This window comes from Sminthopsis crassicaudata, chromosome 4, assembly GCF_048593235.1.
Source record: "Sminthopsis crassicaudata isolate SCR6 chromosome 4, ASM4859323v1, whole genome shotgun sequence".
Classification (NCBI taxonomy): domain Eukaryota; kingdom Metazoa; phylum Chordata; class Mammalia; order Dasyuromorphia; family Dasyuridae; genus Sminthopsis; species Sminthopsis crassicaudata.
The window spans coordinates 471,265,957-471,271,070 of record NC_133620.1 but is presented as its reverse complement, the minus strand read 5'-3'; the positions used below and the strand labels follow the sequence as shown (position 1 = coordinate 471,271,070).

Below are 5,114 nucleotides of genomic sequence, written 5' to 3'. Positions count from 1 at the left end.
AGGTAGTGAGAGGGTATTGCTCCTCTCACCAAGAGCCCTGAATTTCACTACAAAAGGATGACCTTGTGATAAGTAATCCATTTCAATGAGCCTTCCCACTGATGCCATGTGACTTGTCCATGAACCACCTGTCAAGTTCCCTCACTTGATCAATCAGAAAGTATTTTACTAAGTACCTACTATGTGCCAGACATGGGCATAGGAAGATAGGATAGTGCCTCCTTTTAAGGTTACATTATATCCACAAAAGCAACATATGAGCATATAAGAATGTGCAAAATAGAAATGGGGGATACATCTCTCTATTGTTTGAAACTCAGAAGGTGAAAATTTATTTTTATTTCCATTTAAACCAGGGGTTATTAGGAGTGTTCATTTTCTGAGAAATAAGTTCACAAGAGACAGTTCAAAAGGAATTGAGGAGAGGAGGAAATTATCTGTTGTCTTGGCTTCTCTGTGTTAGTTTCCTCCCTTTCAGCAGCGGTGAGCACACTGCTCCAAGAGGAGACCCAAAATCTGGCTCTGTCCCTGTCACTCACCAGCTGGATCCCCTTGCAGACAACCCCCCCTTTCTGGGCCCCACATCCCCCATCTGTGAATCGAGGAAGCCAGAGCAGCTCCAACATTCTCTCATTCGGATCCTGTGGCTTCTCTCCCATCAATGAACATTTGCCAGAGCACCCCTTCCCCTAAGGACGTGGCATTTTCCTGTCTGCAAAGGCGTGGAGGCACTAAAACCTGTTTCAGTGAAGGGTATGTCCATGCTACTCATGGGATAATAGCTCTAGAGCTAAAAGAACCATTTATTCCTAACCTCTCGTTTTAGAAAGAGGGAAACTGAGGTACAGAGAGGCCATAAACTCAGAGCCACAAGGAAGATCAAAGATCATCTGAGTCCAATTCATTCATTTTACTGATGAAGAATTGGATGCTATAGAGAGGACATGTTTTACCCAAAACTTAACAGGTAATCGCTAATAGCGTATTTTGATTTTTTTTTTTTTTTAATTTGCACTGTATACTTGCTGGTGGCACCCCAGAGTGTCTAAACTTGGCTAATGTGGAACAATTGGAAAATCTGAGCCCACTTCTTCCAAATTCGAGCTGCTGCTCTGCCCTGCCCTGTCCTAAGGCAATAGATTTTTTTTTTTAAGAGTTGACTGGGATCTAAGCTTAGCACCCATCCCAGTGGACCCTCCCCATAGGTAGCTCCTCCACACCAGTGAGGCTGGAAGGCAGCTGCCTCCAGAAATAATCTGTGCCCTCCACAGAGGCGCCTTACTGAGAGGGGAGCAAAGCCCCACCCAGCCCCTACCCCAATTGTTTGCAGGCGCCAGCCCTGCCTGACCACACCCTGGTGGAGAAAGGCTCTCCTAGAACTCCCTAGCTTGCCATGGGCATGGGACCCACACGCACCAGGAGCAGGAATCTGCAGGAATCCAACCGTCCCTCACTGGAGAGCCCAGAGATCAAACTCCTTCTTCCTCCCCGGTCCCAGGTGACAAGTCTCACCCCCAAACCTGAGGCATCCAGGTTTGAGGTATGAGACATCGCCTTCGGCAGCGCTCTCAGGGCCCCGTACCCACCGGGACCTGTTGTGCCAGACAAAGACTCCTTCTTTTGGCTTGATTTGGTCTAGTGTGAACTATAAGCTGGTACCAAGTTTCAGTAGGGCACTAAGTGGGCACTCTGTCCCTCACTCATTCTGTCCCATGCCATACTGCAAATCTTGATGTGAAAAGAAGGCACCAGAAGGTTTTGTCTGAGCTAGAAGGCTCCTGATAAAACCCTCTCATCTTAAAAAAGAAATTAATAAGAAATATTAATAAGTAAATTAATAAGATAATCATCAATACTTAGGATTTATAGAAAGGGCTAACTGTTGCAAAGTGTCCTGTACCCATTGGTCTTACAGATGATCATTGGTCCATAACATTATTGAGGAAGAGCTAGAAGGGTCTTTTAGACCAAATTGCCTTTTCAGATGAGAAAACTGAGGCCCCAGAAGGCAAGTAAGTGCCTCGCTCTCCAGATCACAGAGAATAAGCGGCAGAGCTGGAATTGGAATCCAAGTTTTCCGACTCCAAAATGAGCGCTCTCGTGGGTCCGCCAGAGGCGACTTGCTGCTCGCATTAGTCACCCAGCCACCCTCAGTATTTTAACAGAGTCTGATCCCAAGGATGATTGTTTTTAATTTCTAAAAATCAACTAAATGGTGACTATTAAAGGGACTTGACTCAAACTTTTTGCAAACCCGAGAAGCCAGCAGGGGAGGGAATTCTTTGGGGAAGCCCTGGACAGAAACACAAATATTTCCAAAGAAATCAGGAAAAGATCCTACCCTCGGAGCTTCCATCACAAATCAAAGTCATGGGAGGAAAGGGCCAGCGCTGCTGTGGCCGCTCAGCCCGAGCTCCTCCGGTTTCAAGCAATTCCTTGAGCCCAGTCTGGAAAGGAGGGAAGGAAACAGAACTTACCCTGAGCAAATCTGAAGAATTGTGTATTGGACCTCTGTGTTGGACTATGTCTGCTCCTGCTTCATCCTTTGCCTCCCTCTGGGGCTGAGTGTCCTTTCTTGAGGCTGCTTTTCTACACAAGGAGCAGGGCAGGAGGAGATGTGGGGTGCAGCCTGTGGAGGGGAGACTGAGCCCTCTGCACCGCTGGCTTCCAGGAGGGCTGTGGCCGTGGTGAGCTCAACTGCCTTCAGTAGGAGGCTCCAGCTGCAACTGGATGCTCTCCAGTGATACAGAGGAGGACTCTTTGCCTCGTTCTCCTTTTCCTCCTCCTCCTCCTCCTTCTCCTCCTTCTCCTCCTCCTCCTCCTCCTCCTCTCTCTTTCTCCTCCTCCTCCTCCTCCCTCCTTTTCCCCCTCGCTGCACGACTGACCCAAACTCTAAATGAAAACCAGACTCCCGCTTTGTTGCCTCTGGCCCCCGTTGCAGGCTGATGTCACACTTTGAGTCCTGCCTTCATCCCACCAAGCCTATAGCCAGGCCCTGCACCCCCAGATGGCAAGAACCTCAGTTCTTCTACATGTGCTCGTCACCTTTGGGGCAGGGCCCTAAAGAGGAGAGAGCATGAATTCTTGGCCTCTGCTCGAGTAGCCATGGTTTTCCCCGTGCCATTTTCCAACATCACTGAAAGAAGAAAACAGGAAATGCAGCCTCCCCCCACTGGGACCCCACCCTCAGTTTTCTTCTTGAAGTCTGGACTCAAGGCTTCTCTCAATAGCTGGTCAGTTAAAATTTATTTTCCAAAAATCAGCAGTCACAACTAGCTAGGTTTTCCATTCTGCCAAATACTACTTCGTATTGAGGAAGAGAGGAGAGATTAGAAGCCCAGAAGCCTGGGGGAACTGGGAGAAATCATCAGGCTCCCAGTCCTACTGAGAATCACCCCGTCCCTGTAGCATCCCTAAGAAAGAACTGCCTAGGTGCTATTTGAAACCCTACAATGATGGGACATCTACTGCCTCCCCAAACAACCCATCTCACTTTGGGACACCTCTGAGCATTGGGAAGTTTCCATTTCTATAAAGGTTTCTTTCTCTGTCTTTGTGTGTGTGTTAGATAATTATATAGATATAGATAAATAAATGTGTGTGTTAGATAATTATATAGATATAGATAAATAAATGTGTGTGTGTTTCTGTGAATGTAGCTCTGTCTCTGTCTCTCTGTGTGTCTGTCTCTCTCTTTCTCTGTCTCTCTCTGTCTCTTTCTTTCCCTCTCCCTCTCTCCTTCCTCTCTCCTTTGTAACATCCCAACTTCCCCCCTGATTCTATCTTCTGAGTGCAAGCTGATTAAAGCTAATCCTGTTCCCCAAAACATGCCTTGAAACACCTGAACATAGATAATTTGACTCTTCCCTCAACCAAAGCTCCTTTGGCGCCCTCCCCCAACGACTGACCCTCTCCTGAACATGGTCCAACTTCTCAATGTCCTTTCAAAGGTGGCCCCAGAACAGAACCCAACACTCTAAGTGTGATCTGAGAGGCTCGGGGGGCAGAGGAACAGCCTTGTGGGTCTTGAGTTCAAGGCTGCCTTCACATATTCTATTATCCTCTAAATATTTCCATCAGAATGTGATTCCTGCCATGAAGAAGGGGATTCTGGGTTTGTTGCTTCATTTGTTTTGCCTTTCTTCATATCCTTGATCTTGCCATTGCGCTTGGCTCATAGTAAGTATTTTAATAAGTGGATGTTGATTGAATAAAAATAAACTATGTCACCAAAGTCCACAATTTCACTTGCAACCCTCTGATGAAAATGTTCTTATTTGTTGATGATTGTTAAATTCAAAAGAAAGTGATTGTTTTCTAAAAATTCAAGTTTCTCCCAAAGTACCAAGGATTTCTAGACCAATAGTCTAGCTCCATCCTAAAGACCTGGCATCCATAAAGACTCATAGTCACTGACTTAGAGCTGAAAGGGACCCAAAAGGTTCTCCAATCCAAGACCCTCATTCTACAGATGAGGAAACTGAGGCTCAGAGAAATGAAGTCATTTGCTCACGGCCACACAGCTAAGAAGTGCCTGAGGCAAGATCTGGACAAGGGTCCAGACTCAAACCCTAAAGATGTATGCAGCTCACAAAAGGGATGGATCACTTGTTGGGGGTGGAGGGGAACCCTGGGAGCTTTATATGTGAGAGGCCCCCCTCTTTCCGAGGGGATATGCATCCATTTGGGCACCTGAGAAGGAGAGAGATTTGGACTGGAGAGAAATAGGGCGGGATCCCCAGGACTCATACCTTGAACCTGAGTCATGAGGCCTTAGGAACACATGGGCGGCAGCTGGGTACAGCATGCCCCTGGCCAAGTGAAGGGTGGGAAGCTGGAGTCCCACCTCATGGGCAGCTGGGAAGGTGGGCAGGAGAATGAGTCTTATTGTAGAAGGTGCTGATTTGTCATCCTTTGACGGGGCTGGGGCAGAGGAGCCAACACTTGGGAGGCTGGCCGTTTGCTTCCTCCCAGGGACTTTGCCTGGAATCCAGGCTGGCTCTTTCTACGGTGGCTGCGGCCTGGGGTTCTTCTCTGAGGTTTACCACAAGGGTGGCTAACCAAAAAAAAAGGAGGAGTCGGCTTCACTGGGGAGTTAGGTGAGTTCAAATCCC

General features: G+C 47.5%; 1 protein-coding gene across 1 annotated transcript in view; it reads right to left on the bottom strand.

The window, feature by feature from the left end:
* COL6A3 (collagen type VI alpha 3 chain) overlaps positions 1-2,617 on the bottom strand; it is an 84,738-nt gene extending 82,121 nt beyond the window's left edge. The window contains exon 1 of the mRNA XM_074264410.1: positions 2,478-2,617. The gene's annotated coding sequence lies outside the window, so the exon portion shown is untranslated. The remainder of the gene's footprint in view (positions 1-2,477) is intronic.
* Between the last annotated feature and the right edge of the window lie 2,497 nt (positions 2,618-5,114).